General features: G+C 48.7%; 1 protein-coding gene across 2 annotated transcripts in view; it reads left to right on the forward strand.

The window, feature by feature from the left end:
• Positions 1-20,000, forward strand: part of LOC147468930 (partitioning defective 3 homolog) — a 233,653-nt gene that overhangs the window by 38,620 nt on the left and 175,033 nt on the right. Inside the window, exon 2 of one of the 2 annotated variants that reach the window (XR_015192232.1) lies at positions 19,115-20,000. This exon is cut by the window's right edge and continues 13 nt beyond it. The exons of the other annotated variant lie outside the window; for it this stretch is intronic. The gene's annotated coding sequence lies outside the window, so the exon portion shown is untranslated. The remainder of the gene's footprint in view (positions 1-19,114) is intronic. 2 annotated transcript variants of the gene reach the window in all.

The raw sequence follows: 20,000 nt of genomic DNA on the forward strand, positions 1-20,000 counted from the left end.
TAGTCGGATATAGAATCATTGTCCAAATACTCCATTATCTCCCCTCTTCATCGCCGTCATTATTCCGTGTCAGTTAGCTTGTAATGATGTTTTGTGTTTAGTAGTGTTTAGTACACAAGTTTCCGTTTGTACTGTACCGCTGCCGGGAAAATCTGAATATTTTCTCATCCTTTTTTTTTAACCTACTTTAGTCGACCATTTATTTGGAAATATATGTTTTTTTCAGATTTCTCATTCGTCCTTTTTTCTTACATTAATCTAATTTTGCGTTGATTTTTCTTTTCTTCTCTTGTGTGTTCTTTCCTCTGATTTTTCATGTGGTTGTTCTTGGTAATATGTGTCGCGTCTCCCCCTCGTCTTAAGATTTATTGTTTCCCCCTCTTTCACTCATGGTCACTTTTCCTCCTCCTCCCCCACCTCTCTCTCTCTCTCTCTCTCTCTCTCTCTTTCTTTCTTTCTCTCTCTCGCCCTCCCTCTTTCTCCCTCTCTCTCTCCCTCTTTCTCCTTCTTTCTCCCTCTCTCTCTCCCTCTCTCTCTCTCTCTCCTCTCTCTCACTCTCTCTCTCTCTCCTCTCTCTCACTCTCCTCTCTCTCACTCTCCTCTCTCTCTCTCTCCTCTCTCTCTCTCTCCTCTCTCTCTCTCTCTCTCTCTCTCTCTCTCTCTCTCTCTCTCTCTCTCTCTCTCTCTCTCTCTCTCTCTCTCTCTCTCTCTCTCTCTCTCTCTCTCTCTCTCTCTCTCTCTCTCATTCCTTACTCGCCCAAGTGATTTTTGTACTTCATCTTGACACTCTCCTATTTCTTCTGTTTGTTTTAATTTTTCTTTTTTCTTTTGTCTTACGTTACTTCTTTTCAATTCTCTCCCAACTGCCTCTCTTTTCATTAAATCATCACAGTTTCTCTCTCTTACTATCACCTTCTTTGCCATCCCGGCATCCCTTGCTTTCATCCCTCCCTTTCATTGCCCTCACTTCGCCCCTCTTTCCCTCCTCTCACTGCTCTTCTCCGCCCTCTCCGCCATCCTCCTCATCTCTCTTTTTCTTACCCTATTCCTCCTTTTCTCTCTCCATCTCCCTCACCACCACCACCTTCATCATCGTTCTCGTCCTCATCCTCATCCTCATCCTCATCCTCATCCTCATCCTCATCCCCCTCGTCACCGCCTTCCTTCCACTTCCCCCAACCCTCCCCTCCTTCCCTCCCCTCCCCTTCCCCCTACTCTCCCCTCCCTTCCCTTCCCCCTCATCCCCCCTCCCCCCCTCCCCTCCAGTTTCTGCCTTTCCCGGATCTCATTTATTTAATCGGGAAAAGAATAAACAAATAAGAAGCACACGTGGAAATATAGTGTCAGTCACTTGGTTCTTTGCCGAAGGAACGGAGATGGGGGGAAGCGAAAGAAAATTTATTAATTGCGAAAGGAATTGAACAAAATGAAGGGAAGGAGAGAAGGAGGAAGCAATAAAGTAATGGAGGGCGATAAGGCGGATGGTATGCTGATGGCCGGCATGTTATCTTCTCTTGAGAGCGGTTTTGTTTTCATTAGGGAGGGCAGGGTGACGAAAGATCTTTTCTCTTCTCTTTCTCTTTCCCTTCCTTGATATCCTTCACTTTCCCCTCCCTTCCCACTTCCCCATCGTCTTCCCCACTCTCTCCCCCCCCCCTTCTCCTCCCCCTCTATGGCCAAGAGGCAAAACTTCATATAAATAAACACTGAGGTGATTGCCGTGTGCACATTGCTCTTTGTACGCGCACGACTCTCTGAATCTCTCTCTCTTCCTCTCCCTCTCCCTCTCCCTCTCCCTCTCCCTCTCCCTCTCCCTCTCCCTCTCCCTCTCCCTCTCCCTCTCCCTCTCCCTCTCCCTCTCCCTCTCCCTAATCCCTCTCCCTAATCCCTCTCCCTAATCCCTCTCCCTCTCCCTAATCCCTCTCTCTCTCTTACTCTCTCCCTCTCTTCCTCTCTTCCTGCATGATAGGCAGGAAGACTGATAGTATGTTTACTAAAGATATATTACATACTATAAAAAATACATGGAAGGAAAAGTAGAGAGAGCAAGAAAGGTGAAGGGAAAGAGAGAGTGAAAAAAAAAAATAGAAAAGAAAGGAAAGAGAGAATCAGAAAGCTAAAAGAAGGGAGAGAGAGTGTTAGACAGACAGACAGACAGACAGACAGACAAATACAGAGACAGACGAAGAGTATTGGGAACAAACGAAGTGAAAATAGACCGCTTGTTTACGGGGTGATCAGCAGATCATTTGTGTTGCCTGTCTGGCCCGAATCTAAACAGAGTGTGCGAAGTGTGTCGCCTCTCTACCAAGGCCTGCGCTGAGGATACACTCGAGTGTCTGTTTCCCCCTAAGTTCCACGCGCGAGATCGGAGGAGGAGGTCTTGAGAGCGTGAGGTTGAGCTCAAGTGGTCCAAGGTGACAGTCACTGATGGGACCACACATCTCTTTCTCTTCTCCCCCACTCCCACCTACCCAGACACACTCTCTCTCTCTCTCTCTCTCTCTCTCTCTCTCTCTCTCTCTCTCTCTCTCTCTCTCTCTCTCTCTCTCTCCTTCTCTCTCTCTCTCCCCTCTCTCTCTCCTCTCCCTCTCCTCCTCCCCCTCTCTCCCTCCTCCCTCCTCCCTCTCTCCCTCTCTCCTCCCTCTCTCCCTCTCTCTCTCTCCTCCCCTCTCCTCTCTCCCTCTCTCCCTCTCTCTCTCTCTCTCTCTCCTCTCTCTCTCTCTCTCTCTCTCTCTCTCTCTCTCTCTCTCTCTCTCTCTCTCTCTCTCTCTCTCTCTCTCTCTCTCTCTCTCTCTCTCTCTCTCTCTCTCTCTCTCTCTCTCTCTCTCTCTCTCTCTCTCTCTCTCTCTCCCTCTCTCCCTCTTTCTTGTATTTTATTTTATTTCCCTCTTTTCTTGTTCCACACACTCACTCAGGCATTGTTTGTGTCGGGTGGTGTCTGTAGATACGTGCTCCCTCACTCACTCTATCTGACACAATACCGCTGTGAGCATTTTGTGTTTGCGTGTTACGTAGCGGAGCGTTGGGACGCGGAGCACCTGTGGCACCAGATAATGGCACTGACTCATCTGACGTGAGGAAGTGCCCTTGTCCCACACCTGGCACATGCAGAAGTTTATATTGTGTGTGTTTGTGCGTGTGTGTATGTGTGTGTTTGTGCGTGTGTGTGTATGTGTGTGCGCGCGTGTGTGTGTGTGCGTGCGTGCGTGTGTGCGTGCACGAGCGCGCATATTTCCTTTGAAGATGTCAACAGCGCTTTCCCGTTTCCCTGCTCTGTGGATTTCCCACGGAGAATGCATCTCTTTGGCCGCAATGCTTTGCGTCTTATTGTCCCGACCCCCAACGGCTCGCGCTCCCTTGCGTCCCGGCGTCACTTGCGCTCCATCACCGCCTCCTTAGGATTCCAAGCAGCCATTATCTACCTACGTCAACTGTCTCCAATCTCTTGTCATTGTCAGCAGTATTATAACATCCTGTTTATCTCTAAGCTTTGTTTGTGTGTCCTTTCGTGTACCCCCCCCCTCTTCCTTATTTTGTATTTTTCATTTCTCTCGTCTCTAAGTTTTCCATTATTCTCTTTTGTGCTTTCCCTCGTGTCTCTTCTCTCCTTTCGTACCTTCTCCTTTTCTATCATTTTCTCCTATTCTTCTATCCATTTATCCGTCTAACCTTCTCTCTCTCTCTCTCCCTCCCTCCCTTTCTCTCCCTCACGGCTGTGCCTCCTACAGACTCCCAGACATAACGTATCTGGACGACTCCGGTAAAGCATTGTAGTCGTGTCCGAAGACGACCCCCGTAGTCGTGTTGTGTGCACCAGACGACGTGCTCGCTTGGCGTGTGGATCGATGAAGGCCTTATTCCGACTGTAGTGAGGATCGGGACGACATCCGCTTCTGGCAAGAGAAGACGACATCATCTGCGGGTTTGGGAGTCAAGACAACCTCATTAGTAGGGGCGGGGTATTATGGTGGGCGGTGTCCTCCCTCTCCTCACCTCTCCTCTCTTCTCCCCTCCTCTCCCCTCCACTCCCCTCCCCTCCCCTCTCCTCTCTCCTCCTCTCTCCTCCTCTCTCCTCCTCTCTCCCTCAATCTCCCGTGAGCCGTAACGACTATGTCAAAATTAGTTTGTGTTTCTTGGGGAGGGGAGGGAGGAAAACCAAAGAGAGAGGAAATAAGAAAATTCGAATAAATCTTATTTGTTACTTGTAGTAGAGGAGAATGCGTGTCTGTGTCTGTCTGTGCTCACGCCGCAGTGCACCACACGCAAAAAAGGGAAATGGAGAGCGAGAGGAGTCATATGCCTAGCACGTTGCACTTAGCTTAGCTGCTGCCTGTCATGTTTATGAGGTCTGGTGAGAAGGGTTTTTATTGTTTTGTTAACCATCAAGGCAGATTGACAGCGGCCTCTCTCTCTTGTGTCTTTAGAGCTGTTTGCGTTTACTTGGAGAGGTCGCGCGCGCGCGCCCGCGTGTGTGTTTTGGACGATATTTTGCCAATTCATTCACTCGAGTGTATTTGATTTGTTTGTTTATTGATGTTGGGTTGATTTGTTGTAAACATTTTATCGTTCCTTGATAGTATTGTTGATAATTGTTTTTCTGAATATATGTAAGGGAATACGTCTGGGATGCAGTGGAGTCCTATGCAAGCTGCGTATGTTGCAAGAGGCACCAGTGTCGTTCACATCTGCGTGAGTCTCTTCGGCAAATGATAACTTATGAATTCAGACTCCATATTAAAGCAGTCGTGTGGGACGCCACGATTTTAAATATTTGTCTGCAGTTCAGCTTGAGCATGAACACAGATGCAGAGGGAATAGCGACTGCATCATGCGAGGGGCATGCAAGGTCACCGTAAACATGTGTAAATTGCAAAGGAACATGTGCAGAATGTATAACAAAATGTCAAACACACACACACACGAGGACACACACGCATACACACACGAGGACACACACGCATACACACACGAGGACACACACGCATACACACACGCACACACGAGGACACACACACACACACACACACACACACACACACACACACACACACACACACACACACACACACACACACACACACACACACACACACACACACACACACACACCTCTCTCTCTCTCTCTCTCTCTCTCTCTCTCTCTCTCTCTCTCTCTCTCTCTCTCTCTCTCTCTCTCTCTCTCTCTCTCTCTCTCTCTCTCTCTCTCTCTCACACACACACACACACACACACACACACACACACACACACACACACACACACACACACACACATTAACTATCTACGTATCAGCGTGTTGTACTCCACATGGGCATATTCATATGAAGCCCACATGCCTCCCCGCTTTCCTCCTTCACCTCCTCCCCCTTACCCCTTCCACCCGATGCTTATCACCGTGCATGACGAGGAGATTGTCATTGGGTGTTGTCATTCTTCATATGAGACGGACACGTGTACGAGGAGACGAAGAAAGAGGGGGGAGGGGGAGGGGGAGGGGGGAGGAATGGAGAAGGGTGGAAGGAAGGAGGGAGGAAAAGGGTTAGGGAAGGGAGGTGAGGAATGGAAGGAAGGGGAGAAAAGGAGAGATGGAGGAAGAGAGTACAGGGGAAGGGGGGAAGGGGAGGTAGGAGGTAAGGAAACGAGGAGAAAGGAGAGAACGAAAAGGAATAGGAGGAGGAGAAGGGAGGAAGGGAAGATAGGAGGTAGGGAGACGAGAAGAATGAAGGAGAGAAAGAAAAGGAGAAGTAGGAGGAGAAGAAGGGAAGGGGAGGTAGGAGGTAAGGATACGAGAGGGAGAAGGAAGGAGAGAACGAAAAGGAGAAGGAGGAGGAGGAGGAGGCAGGGAGAGTAAGGAGAAGTAGAGCGAAGGGAGGGAGGGAGGTGGTAATGAGAGGAGGAGGAGGAAGGGGAGGGGGCGCCGTGCACGTGGTGGCTCTGGCGGGGATGTTTACTCGCAGCGGCCCCACCGGTCGCTTGCATTACGCTGGGGAAGCTGATGGGCCACTGTTGCTGCTGCTGTTGCTGTAGTTTCTCTCCTCCATTTGCGTTTTATTGGTTTTTGTGTGGTTTGCATTTTGATTTATGTATTTTTCTGCTACAGGTTTGTTGTTTTGCTTGGGATTTTTTTTCAATTATATTCTTGCTTTGTAAATTTTAGTTTTTGCGTGTAGGCTATATTTTTTAGCATATCTTTTTATGTATGTTTTATTTTATATGTTTTCTGTGTCTGGTGATGCGTTTATGAAGTATTTCTGATTATTTGGTCCCGAATGTTTTTATTAAGTTGATTGAATGCATGTCTCCGTGGGTGCAGGCGAATGCCCATTATCTTTCTCTTGCTTAGTTCTTGTCATGACATGGATGAACAAATGAATATTTATTTGTCCTTATGTGTGTCACCCCCCCCCCTCTCTCTCTCTCTCTTTCTCTTTCTCTTTCTCTTTCTCTTTCTCTTTTTCTCTCTTTCTATCTCCTTGCCTTTCCTTTCCTCCCTCTCTCTGTCTTCCCACCCTCCCTCCTTTTCTTCCTCCCTCCCTCCCTTCCTCCCTCCTTTTCTCCCTCCCTCCCTTCCTCCCTCCTTTTCTCCCTCCCTCCCTTCCTCACTCCTTTTCTCCCTCCCTCCCTCCTACGCATGCGATCCCGTGGTCACTGCGAGAGGCCCAGTCCTTCAGTAATAATGAGTTGGCGGTCCTAATGATGATGGTCGTAATGGCGACGGCCACGCGAACGGGTGAACGTCCTGCTTCCCTTCGCTCTCCTTCATTTCCTTTATGAGTTCACTTCTGTTCGCTGTACATGTGCTTTCGATTAGGCTGTGCATCACGCTCTGTGAATTAGATCGCTTACTTTACTGGAGTCGGTATTGAATACCGCGTCTCTTCTATTCCTTCTTTCGTTGCATCATCGCAAAACCCCATCATCTCACTTGCCCCTTCTCCTACTCCACTCCAACCCTCTTCTCCTACTCCACTCCAACCCTCTTCTCCTACTCCACTCCAACCCTCTTCTCCTACTCCACTCCAACCCTCTTCTCCTACTCCACTCCAACCCTCTTCTCCTACTCCACTCCAACCCTCTTCTCCTACTCCACTCCAACCCTCTTCTCCTACTCCACTCCAACCCTCTTCTCCTACTCCACTCCAACCCTCTTCTCCTACTCCACTCCTACTCCACTCCAACCCTCATCTCCTACTCCACTCCAACCCTCTTCTCCTACTCCACTCCAACCCTCTTCTCCTACTCCACTCCAACCCTCTTCTCCTACTCCACTCCAACCCTCTTCTCCTACTCCACTCCAACCCTCTTCTCCTACTCCACTCCAACCCTCTTCTCCTACTCCACTCCAACCCTCTTCTCCTACTCCACTCCAACCCTCTTCTCCTACTCCACTCCAACCCTCTTCTCCTACTCCACTCCAACCCTCTTCTCCTACTCCACTCCAACCCTCTTCTCCTACTCCACTCCAACCCTCTTCTCCTACTCCACTCCAACCCTCTTCTCCTACTCCACTCCAACCCTCTTCTCCTACTCCACTCCAACCCTCTTCTCCTACTCCACTCCAACCCTCTTCTCCTACTCCACTCCAACCCTCTTCTCCTACTCCACTCCAACCCTCTTCTCCTACTCCACTCCAACCCTCTTCTCCTACTCCACTCCAACCCTCTTCTCCTACTCCACTCCAACCCTCTTCTCCTACTCCACTCCAACCCTCTTCTCCTACTCCACTCCAACCCTCTTCTCCTACTCCACTCCAACCCTCTTCTCCTACTCCACTCCAACCCTCTTCTCCTACTCCACTCCAACCCTCTTCTCCTACTCCACTCCAACCCTCTTCTCCTACTCCACTCCAACCCTCTTCTCCTACTCCACTCCTACTCCACTCCAACCCTCTTCTCCTACTCCACTCCTACTCCACTCCAACCCTCATCTCCTACTCCACTCCAACCCTCTTCTCCTACTCCACTCCAACCCTCTTCTCCTACTCCACTCCAACCCTCTTCTCCTACTCCACTCCAACCCTCTTCTCCTACTCCACTCCAACCCTCTTCTCCTACTCCACTCCAACCCTCTTCTCCTACTCCACTCCAACCCTCTTCTACTCCACTCCAACCCTCTTCTCCTACTCCACTCCAACCCTCTTCTCCTACTCCACTCCAACCCTCTTCTCCTACTCCACTCCAACCCTCTTCTCCTACTCCACTCCAACCCTCATCTCCTACTCCACTCCAACCCTCTTCTCCTACTCCACTCCAACCCTCATCTCCTACTCCACTCCAACCCTCTTCTCTTACTCCACTCCAACCCTCTTCTCCTACTCCACTAAAACCCTCTTCTCCTACTCCACTCCAACCCTCTTCTCCTACTCCACTCCAACCCTCTTCTCCTACTCCACTCCAACCCTCTTCTCCTACTCCGCTCCAACCCTCATCTCCTACTCCACTCCAACCCTCTTCTTTCCTTCGTCGTTACATAGACAATAACAAAATATTACAGGACAGTCACACATCCGGGGAGTAGAGGAGTGTTTGGGTTGGGGGGGGGGGGGCAGGGAAAGCAAGGGGGAAAGGGAGAAAGAAGAAGGGAGAAGGAGGAAAAGGAAGGGCAAGCGGGAATGGGGGGGGGGGGGGGGAGGGGGGGGGGTAGTTGTATTCTCGCGTCATAATTACCGCATTGGAGGCCGTCGCCTCGGTTTGTTTGTTAGTTAATCATTTGCTTTTGTCTTGCAAGGAGGGCGGAGCCTTGCGTGACTCACCTGTGTTTCCTCTGCTCGCAGGTGTCGACGCCCTCGGCAGGTGTATCCTCGAGGGGTGTATTGGGTTGATGGAGGAGCTAAGGTCATGGAGGATTTGTGTATGCTGGGTTTCACTGCTGATGGAGACATATAGTATTGTTATCATTATTGCCGCTATTGGGGCAATACTATCATCTTCATTGTTGATTTATTTTTAATTGACTTATAGATGTCTTGGTTGTACATGTGTTGTAATAAGGAAGTGTAGATTAAGAGGAATGCTTAGGGGACTTGCATGCGTTGCAGGTGCAAGATATCGTTTACGGGAATGTTGCATATGTTTGCCGGCTGGTCTTTGTCACGTGAGGTGTCTCTTTTACACTCCATGCGCTGCTGGCTGATACGGCAGTATGCTTCTGGTGGCATCGCTGGCATGCACGTGTGTGTATTTCTGTGTGCGCATGCATCTTGCCATGAGAGAGAGAGAGAGAGAGAGAGAGAGAGAGAGAGAGAGAGAGAGAGAGAGAGAGAGAGAGAGAGAGAGAGAGAGAGAGGGAGGGAGGGAGGAAGAGAGAAGGGGGTGGCATGGGTGGATGTGAGTGAGTGAGTGAAGGCATAGAGTAGGCCCCTCCTTGTGGCTGTCGATTCGCCCCATCCAGACCGAGTGACGTGATGGAGGATGACGTGACGGTTGATGAGGCGTGTGATGGCCAGTGGAACGTAGATTTCAGGAAATAATGTTCACTTCATGTCAATCCCGGCGGTGTCTTACGGTACATGACTTGTATTCGTAACATTTTTTTCCCTTTCTTTTTTCTCTCTATTTTTTTTACTAGTAAGTGAACTGTTTGGCATCTGACGTGGTGTTTCTATGATTGATGAATCATTCCAAATCAGATAAGAAACTGTTTCTGTTATCATCATCATCACCACCATGCGTATCACCATCATCATCATTAGATCTATATCGAGGCGCAAACGGGAACTTGCATGTTTTGTTGTTTGTTTTTTTTCTCACACATCCATGACTTGTTCACACGCACAGGTGTACAGACGCATGCACGCTTGCACATGCGCTCTCTCATACTCTTACTCTCCTAGTTTCTTATTCGGTTTTTCTTTTTTTCTGTCTATCTTTCTTCATCCCTTCCTCCGACCCTCCCTCCTTCTTTCTCCCTCCATTCCCCCTGTCTCCTCTTCATTCTCCCTCCCTCTCCCCTTGCCTCCGCTCTCCCCCCTCCCCTCTCCCTCCATCCCCCCCTGTCTCCTCTTCATTCTCCCTCCCTCTTCTTCCTCCCTCTTCCCCTTGCCTCCGTTCCCCCCCCCTCCCCTCTTCCTCCATACCCCCTGTCTCCTCTTCGTTCTCCCTCCCTCTCCCCTTGCCTCCGCTCTCCCCCCTCCCCTCTCCCTCCATCCCCCCCTGTCTCCTCTTCATTCTCCCTCCCTCTTCTTCCTCCCTCTTCCCTAGCCTCCACTCCTCCCCCTCCCCTCTTCCTCCATACCCCCTGTCTCCTCTTCGTTCTCCCACCCTCTCCCCTTGCCTCCGCTCTCCCCCCTCCCCTCTCCCTCCATCCCCCCCTCTCCCTCCATCCCCCCCTGTCTCCTCTTCATTCTCCCTCCCTCTCCCCTTGCCTCCGCTCTCCCCCCTCCCCTCTCCCTCCATCCCCCCCTGTCTCCTCTTCATTCTCCCTCCCTCTTCTTCCTCCCTCTTCCCTTGCCTCCGCTCCCCCCCCTCCCCTCTCCCTCCATACCCCCTGTCTCCATTTCGTTCTCTCTCCTTTTCCCCTTGCCTCCGCTTTCTCCTCCCTCCCCTCTCCCTCCATCCCCCCCTGTCTCCTCTTCATTCACCCTCCCTCCTCTTCCTCCCTCTCCCCTGCCTCCGCTCTCCCCCCTCCCTTCCCTCCACCCCCCTGTCTCCTCTTCATTTTCCCTCCCTCCTCCTCCTCCTCCCTGTCTCCTCTTCCTCCCTGACTCCTCTTCCTCCCTGTCTCCTCTTCATTCTCCCTCCCTCTCCCCTTGCCTCCGCTTTCCCCTCCCTCTCCTCTCCCTCCATCCCCTCCTGTCTCCTTCATTCTCCCTCACTTCTCTTCCTCCCTCTCCCCTTGCCTCCGCTTTCTCCTCCCTCCCCTCTCCCTCCATCCCCTCCTGTCTCCTTCATTCTCCCTCACTTCTCTTCCTCCCTCTCCCCTTGCCTCCGCTTTCCCCTCCCTCTCCTCTCCCTCCATCCCCTCCTGTCTCCTTCATTCTCCCTCACTTCTCTTCCTCCCTCTCCCCTTGCCTCCGCTTTCTCCTCCCTCCCCTCTCCCTCCATCCCCTCCTGTCTCCTTCATTCTCCCTCACTTCTCTCCCTCCCTCTCCCCTTGCCTCCGTTTTCTCCTCCCTCCCCTCTCCCTCCATCCCCCCCTGTCTCCTCTTCATTCTCCCTCCCTCTTCTTCCTCTCTCACCCTTGCCTCCGCTCTCCCCTCCCTCCTTTTCCCCACTTGACCACTGACTCCTCCCCCTCCCCCCTTCAAAAAGCAAGGTCATGGATGGCGCTCCAGCAGGAATCTATATTAGTACTTCATGGTGAAGTTTATTATGTTATGATTTTACTGTATACATCATTATATTCATGTTCATTATTTATGATTATGATTGATGCCTCCCGTCTCGGAAGGCCGATGCTCATCCCTTTTTCGTATCAGATTAGGTCGTTTTCGAGGACTTTTTTTTTTTTTTTTTTTTTTTGAGGGAATATTAATTCTTCGTTGCCGCCGATTCGTGGATTTTGGAGCGTCGTGTCCCTCTTAGTTAATATATATTTTTTTTCAGCTTTTATTCTCTGCTCTCTTAATAAACGGGATAAAGTAACTCCATTTAAATTTATTGAGCTTTATTTCTTATGTAAATATTTTTTTGTTGTCGGATAAGGTCCCTTCCCCGTCACACCGGTTTGATCCCAGTTCGTCCGCCCAGAGTAATCGCCCTGTCACTCACCGGTAACGGACGCTTTCGTGAGGCCGCCGATGATTACCGGTTCCCTCCGCGGCCCGGTACTGAACCGTCCAAAACAAGAGGTTTCTCTCTCTTCCTTTCTCTTATTCTCATGCTTTATCTCGTTCTATTTTTCTTTCTCTTTATTTCTCTTTACTCTTTTCTTTCTTTGTGTCACTATTTTCACTAGTTTTTTATTTTACAGTGGTATATTTACTAAATGATCTTGATTTTCTGTTATTGCATTTACGGAAATGATTTCATAATGGTGTTGGTGTTACGCTTTACCTTGCTCTTTTATGCCTCACACATGTTCTCTCATTTTCCCACGTCCTCTCTCCCTCACTTCGTTCCTCCCTCTCTCCCTCCCTCCCTCCCTCCCCCTCTTCCTCTCCCTCATTCCGCCTCCCCTTTATCCTCGCCCCCCCCTCTCTCTCTCACTCACTCTCTCTCCCTCCTTCCCTTCCTCTCTCTCACTCCCTCCCCTCCTCTCCTTCTCTCTCCCTCCCTCCTTCTCTCTCTCTCTCTCTCTCTTTCTTTCTCTCTCCCTCTCCCTCTCCCCCTCCCCCTCCCTCCTTCCTTTCAGTCCTACCTTCATCTACATCTCTCTCCTTCCTTTTCTTCCTCTCTTTATCCTTTTCCCCCGCTCCCTCTCCATTCCCTTCTCCTTTTTTTTATATTGATACTCGAATACGTCATTCCTCATTAAATGCACATGCAAGTAGACAAAAAGGAGGACTAGAGATTTTAACAATTCGCCACAACTGCTGAAGAGGTGCCGACACCCGACAGCCGACGGCCCCTCTCTCTAGCATCCCAGGTGTCACATGGCACCACCATTTCCGGTGTCATTGCCACTTACGGGTTAATAGAATGGGTTATCTTGGGGGAGGGTTATTGGTTTCTATTTTTGCTTTGTTTGTTTCGTGATAAGGATTTGGATTGACATACATTTGAGTTTATTTTGACGTGGCTTTGTGAAGGGCACAATTGCACGCGCATAAAGAAAAAATAGATTTAAAAGATGCCAAACAAATTAGTTGTGTAAAATGAGACGTTGCACTCAAATCTGACCCTTTTTGTAAGGGTGACACTCTTAGGCAGGCGAGGGGAGGAGCGAGGGAAGCGAGGAAGGAGCTTTGGTAAGGTCAGGGGGGTGCTGGAGTGTCAGGAGGGGAGAGGGGTAGGAAGGTCATAAGAAAGAAGAAAAAAAGGTCGCTTGCGGTTGACAAATAGATTTGTGATGAGGGTGATGAGGTGTGTGTGAGATGAGGTGATGAAGTGGTTCGTGCGGGGATTATGGGAGACGGAGCGGAAATGACCTGTGATGTATGTCATCTCTCCCTCTATCCGTCCCCACCCCACTCTCTCTCTCTCTCTCTCTCTATCCCTCCTTCTCTCTCCCCCTTTCTCTCCCTCTCTCTCCCTCTCTCTCCTTCTCACTCCCTCTCTCTCCTTCTATATCTATCTATCTATCTATCTATCTATCTATCTATCTATCTATCTATCTTTATCGCTTTCTTTCTTTCTTTCTTTCTTCTCTTCCTCTATGTTTCCCCCTCCCCCTCTCTCCCTCTCTCCTCACCTTCTCTCTCTATCTATCTATCTATCTATTAGCCGCCTATCCTCTGACTATCTATTTGTCTATCTATCTAACCATCTATCCATCTATCCATACATATATATACACACACACACACACACACACACACACACACACACACACACACACACACACACACACACACACACACACACACACACACACACACACACACACACACACACACACACACACACACACACACACACACACACACACACACACACACACACACACACACACACACACACACACACACACACACACACACACCTACACACACACACCTTCCTACCTACCTACCTCACTACCTCACCCCTCTCCCCCTTTTCTCCTCTCGGCTGTTGTGGATCGTGATTGATTTCGATTGAGGTTGGGGAACTATTGACGTGTTCGGTTGCGAGAGAAGCGTCATCAGAGCGGTTGGGCAACCCCCCTGTCCAGAAAGTCGATATCCGTTTGATCGAATGGCGGAGATGGATTGCGTGTTTGGGGCTTTGATGGGGCAGGTGATCCTTTTCCTATCTTCTAAAATAGTTGATGACCCGAAGGCCTCTCCCCCTGTCACCATCCTTGTTCCCATTCCCATTCCACATATCCCTCATCACTTTCTCCATCTCGATATCCAACCATGCCTCCGTCAACCTCATTCCCATTCCATCCCATCCCATCCCATCCCATCCCATCCCATCCCATCCCCAATAACTATCCCCTCTCCCATTTCCTCTTCCTACCCCTCCCTATTCCACCCTACCTTCTTATTTCACCCACATCCCACCCCTATCATCTACCCCACCTCTTTTTGCAAGTTGCACAATCATCAAGTACCAAGCGATGGCACTGTTCTATTGGTACTCGACCGTCTATATGGACTTGAGGCAACCATAGCTGCCCGAAAGTGCCATAGACGCCATGGGGTAAGTGGTGGACAGTATCCACGCGGAGGTAGTGTGTCATGCGGCTCCCTTAGGTTAGGATGAGGTCATGCATGTTTTGTACGGAAGGCTATCTCGTTGCTGTTACCTGAGTTAAGCCTTTTTATATGCATTCGATTTATGTGTTTGTTGATGTGTTGAGTGTCTGTGCACTCGTTCGCCCATGCTTGCGGGCGCGTGTGTATAACATGTATGTTTGTTTTGTGTTTGTGTGATTGAGCAGTACATTTGGCCACATGTGAATGTGATACAAATTAATTTACCCATTTCGCAAGTCGATACACGTTGGTAGACATCATATAGCAAAAAGGGTGATGGGGAATATTTGGCAGGCCATCAGTTACATGAATCACGAAAATGATGTGTGTGTGTGTGTGTGTGTGTGTGTGTGTGTGTGTGTGTGTGTGTGTGTGTGTGTGTGTGTGTGTGTGTGTGTGTGTGTGTGTGTGTGTGTGTGTGTGTGTGTGTGTGTGTGTGTGTGTGTGTGTGTGTGTGTGTGTGTGTGTGTGTGTGCTAATATGAATGTGAGTGAGTGATTGAGCTAATGTATGAGTGAGTGAGAGAGGGAGCGAGAGAAGAAGAGAGAAAGAGAGTTTGTGTGTTTATGTAGATTGACTGTGTACGTGAGTGTGTGTGCTATTTACGCAAACCTCAAATCCCAAATCCTAAAAAGAGTGACGTCATCCTTTTTGTTGCCCGTGCATAAGGTCAGTCGAGGTCAGGGTCAGTTGCTGATGATATGCATCGCCTGACGTTACAAGGATGCTACAGCGTCAGCGGGAGTGTCAGCATGCACTGGTCTCGGTTTGTTAGTGGAGCGAAGGGTCTCTTGCCTTGTCTGGCGGAGATTCTGAGGAAGAGTGGCCCGGTGCTTGCTTGCTCATTCCCTTTCTCGTCGTTGTCGTCGCATTCTTATCTTTCTTCTTCCTCGTCGTTTTTTTTCTCCTTCGTCTTTCTTATTTTCTACATTTTACTTGTCTTCTACTTTCTTCGTCCTTCCTCGTTGTCGTTTTTTTCGACCCCCCCTTCTTCTTCGTCATTTCTTTATCTTCCTTTCTTTTCCTTCATATTTTTTGCTTTATCTCCTTTGTGTATATGCCTTCCTTTCTTGTTACGGCAAATAGTTGTACAACAGGATATGCTTTTACACCATCTAAACAATCACAGCTGGATTACCACAGCAAACTATCCCAAGTGTATCTCTTGCCACTTCGTCCTAGCTTTCTCTCAGTATTACATCATATAAATGGAATAGCGCAACAAGTAGCAGTCATTATGATTATATATTATTTGTTGCACTGTAATGTGAAACCATACGAAGACCAATTCCATCAGTATTTTTAAAGATTCCTTCATATTGTGCACAGCACCACAAATCATACGGCACCATACTGTTCTATACTGTATATATAATGTGTCCTGCGTACCAAGCCATGCAGTACTAAACCGTATCATACAGCATTAGATCATATCATGTAGCAACGGCACGCAATCCTCGGCACCATGCCAACCGGCAGCATATCCTACCTTACAAGACATCAGTGCTATATAATACGGAGACGCACCACACTATTTCACCGCACTCTTCTCTACTCCCCAAAAGAAAAACGTTTCAGAAAATGGTCTCGAAAAGTTGTCTGAAGTAAGGCTTTTTTATGTGATTTCGATTTGATTTTTGTTGATTCTATTTTTTTAGCTTCTGTCCCCTCCCTCCCCCCAAAAAAAATCTTCCCCGACACAAAAAATGGAGAATGGTCTCGAAAAAATTATCGAATTGACTTATTTTGCTGTACATTCGATTTGATTATTTTTTATTCTCGTCTTATGCTTTCTTTTGCCCTCCCTCTCCCTACTCTTCCCTCCCTCACAGCTTCCCCAACAGGAAGCTGATCAGCCGGGGGGGGGGGGGGCGTCGGGGCGGCGTCGGGAGGCAAAGGAGCATCCAGGAGCTCCGTCATGAATGAAGGACAGGAGCTCAAGTGTGAACCCGCCGCGTGGAGCTCCGGACTGACTCATCCCCTCGGTAATGAGGTGCAGGAGGACGTCTTGTTTTCTGTGTTTGTGTTTTAGTGGCAGCGGCTGTCTTCGCTTGCGCTCGCAGGGTGTTGAGTGGGGGGGGGGGGCGTTGCTTTAGTTTTTTCTTTCTCATTTCTATCATCATCTGGAGTTATCATTTATTGTTATTATTAATTATTGTTTTATTTTATTGGAGAGAGGGAGAGAGAGAGAAAGAGAGAAAGAGAGAGAGGGGTGGGGGGGAGTCGACTGACAATGAGTATCATTGCTGGTTGTAAGTTGTGGTTTACTGTGTTTCGATTGCTCTTCGACAAAACGACAGGCATTTTGACGTCTTCTGTGTAATCGACGAATACATTGTGTGGTTTAACGTGATTGCTTCTTTCTCTCTCTCTCTCTCTCCTCTCCTCTCTCTCTCTCTCTCTCTTCGTCTCTCTTCTGTCCCTCTCTTCTCTCTCTCTTTCTCTCTCTCTATTGCTCTCTCTCCTCTCTCTCTCTCCTCTCTCTCTCTCTCTCTCTCTCTCTCTCTCTCTCTCTCTCTCTCTCTCTCTCTCTCTCTCTCTCTATATATATATATATATATATATATATATATATATATATATATATATATATATATATATATATATATATATATATCCCTCCCTCCCTCCCTCCCTCCCTCCCTCCCTCCCTCCCTTTCTCCCTTCCTTCCTCCCCCCCATCCCTTATCCCCTCTCCCCCTGTTTTTGCGTTCATTAGATCACTGGAGCAGAATGCAGAGAGAGAAGAGCTTACCTCCGTCATGCTAAGAGACAGAAGCGAGTATGTATGTATGAGAGAGAGAGAGAGAGAGAGTTAGAAAACGAGAGAGAGTTAGAAAACGAGAGAGAGAGAGAGAGAGAGAGAGAGAGAGAGAGAGAGAGAGAGAGAGAGAGAGAGAGAGAGAGAGAGAGAGAGAGAGAGAGAGAGAGAATGTCGCAGTTACAAGAGAGCACCTGTGTTTCTGCCTTTCTTGTATGACGTGCGATATGCGCGCCATATTGCGTCCTACACATTACATATTCCGATTGCAACCTGCGTGTGATAGTTATGAGCGCGATGCCTCACACGAGCGTTGCATAACCTCTCCGATGCGTTACGCCCGGATTGCTACTGTTGCCGTGTAGCTGCCAGGCCTCGAGTGGGCGGCGGAGTGAGGTAGCGATGCTCCGCGTCGACCAGCGGCGGTGGAGATGCTCACGACAAGTGTTCGGCCTTCCTGGAAGTTTCATCGGTTGCTGTAGCTCTATAATGTGGATGTATGTATGTATGCGTGTGCGGGGCGAACAGCTGCTACCCTTACACGCACTGTGGTCGTGATGCCCGCATTTCATTCCCACCCACGCAAGACAGCCTCGCACGCCCGGCAGCGATCATTAGTCTCTTCCCGCCCACATTTGGAAACGCCCTCTCTTTCCCATAGTACACGACCCGCCCTTGCTTGTGTCAGCACCGTGCGATATTTACGAATGAGGGAAAATGGCGCTGTGTTGTAATGCCCATACTTAGTGCTAGCCTCTCTCGACTGATTCGTTAATAGCGGCCCTGGTAAACGCATGCCTTGGCAGCTGAAAGGGCACTTTGACAGCTGAATGAGACGTCGAGAACCTTGGGATACCTGGCAAGAGTTTGGAATCGTCTTGGAAAAGGTCGATTAAATCCATCAGTCATCACAAAGGATTGTTATAGCTTTCATGCTGATATTTCTTCTTTTCCTCATCCAATTTTATGGATTCCTTCATATTGTCTCAGTATGAATATAGAGGAAGATTGTACCTGGATGAAGCTGAACGTCCTTGAATATCATTAACCCAAGATACAAATCCCTCTCTCAACTCTGTCATGGATGCATTGTATTATGAGCTGATGTGCTGAGCCAGACGTGTTCTCTTGCGTAGAGGGGATTATTATTGAGGCTGTAGTGTTATCTTGCAGTGCATTATTAAGGTAGCTGTGATACTGGCGGCGTTTGATACTACATTAGGAGTCATTCGAATGTTTACAAACAGACTTCACTTTTCAGCTTCCTTCCCACCGCAAAGGACTTTTGTTTTGCCCCCCCCCCCTTCCTCCCTGTCTATTGTTCACAGCCTTGTAGATACGACGACGTCGGTGGAAAGTAGATTATTACAGGTGATAAAGTCGTGGGTGCGCCCTCTTTCTCTCGCATTTGCTGTGATTAGGAAGGTTGTTCGAGGCCCTGTGTAATATGCATGAAATGAAGGAGAATAGAAATATATATGTGAGAAAGTGAGGCAGAAAGAAAGAGAGGGAGAGGGGCGGGGGATGAACATTATCTGGAAAAATGCTCCAGATAATGATAAAAAGAGAAAGAATGGTGAAAGAAGAGTAGAAGACTTTAAAGGATCGCCTATAGTGTTCTGGACAGTTAGCAACGCAGGACCTGTGGCGGTGACGGCGCGGCGCGCCGCGGTAAGGAGACTATTATAACCAGCGAGCGGAAAGGAGGCGCCCGAGGAGAAGCTGCTACGTAGCGGCTAGCGGTTTCTCTTCGCCTTGATCGTCACGAGCGTCCGACGGCCCAGCGTGACGACTCCTTGTGGCGCTCGTGTCGCGCTAACAGGGTCGGTGTGTCGGTTAGGTTGCGTGTCTTGCTGGTTTCTGGTTTCTGGCATCTTTTGTTGAGGTTTGTTTTGTTCGTGGGCGGTGTTAGTGGTGGGATTCTCAGATTAACATTCTTCGGGTGCAGGTCTTAACAGGTGGCGGGTATCGGACGCGATTCAAATTGTTTGCATTAATGATTATCTTTTATATTTTTCCAACCAAGTGTGATAGATACCATGCTAACTGTTGTTTTCTCCATCTTCCAGGTAAGAGGCGGTTGCAGGCAGGCATCGAGGGAGAGGTGAAAGCAAGTAGAGTTTAATAGCATCTTGGAGGACGTCTTTGAAGTTTAACTGTGGCTTCGGTGTCGCGACATTGACCGTTTTCCTGTTGCTTTAGGCGTTCCAATTAGGATCTTTCCCGTGTGAAAGTTGTTTTTCCCTCTTTTTCTTCTACCTTTCCCCTTTTTTGTCTTTGCTATATTCTCTCCTTGGGGTTTAATTAAGGGTGTTGGTGGGGGTCCTTGTTGACCAGTGTTTTTCTCTCGCCTCCCTTTTTTTTGCATCTCCTCTCTACCTTTATCTCACATTACTCTTCAATCTCTCTCTCCCCTTTCGTTTTCCTTCTCTGCACATTCTTCTCTTTCTCGTCCCGTCATTTACATCTTCCCTACCAGCGCCCCCAGTTCCTCTCTTCTTTCCTCCGATCTTTTTTTCTTTCTTTTTAGAATGTCACCAACCTTTTCCTATCCCATTTATCTTCTTTTCCATCGTCTAATTTCTTCGTCTCACCCTTCTTTATCTTCATGTCTCTTTTCTTTCTTTCCATCTCTTCCTCGGTATACGTGCATAACCTTCTAGACTAGAAGCACGCTTGTTTTTATTCGATCTTCTCGGGTTCCTTTCCGTTTGTTGTAATTATAGTGCTTCCTCGGCTGTTGCCACAATGTTTATTGTTGGGTTTGTCGCTTGGAGGAGAAGAAGGAGGGGACGTGAAAATAGGCGGACAGACAGAGAGGAAGAGAGAAAAGGGAGAGGAGGAGGAAGAAAAGAAAGGCCCACACACAGGGGGAGAGAAAGAGGAAGAGGGAGAGGGAAGGGGTAGATATACAACAACTCAACACTGACTACAGAAGAAGAACGGAGACATGAA

Source organism: Penaeus japonicus, unplaced genomic scaffold (genome assembly GCF_977035675.1).
Source record: "Penaeus japonicus unplaced genomic scaffold, GWHDUDI00000001_assembly GWHDUDI00000025, whole genome shotgun sequence".
NCBI classification, from domain to species: Eukaryota; Metazoa; Arthropoda; class Malacostraca; order Decapoda; family Penaeidae; genus Penaeus; species Penaeus japonicus.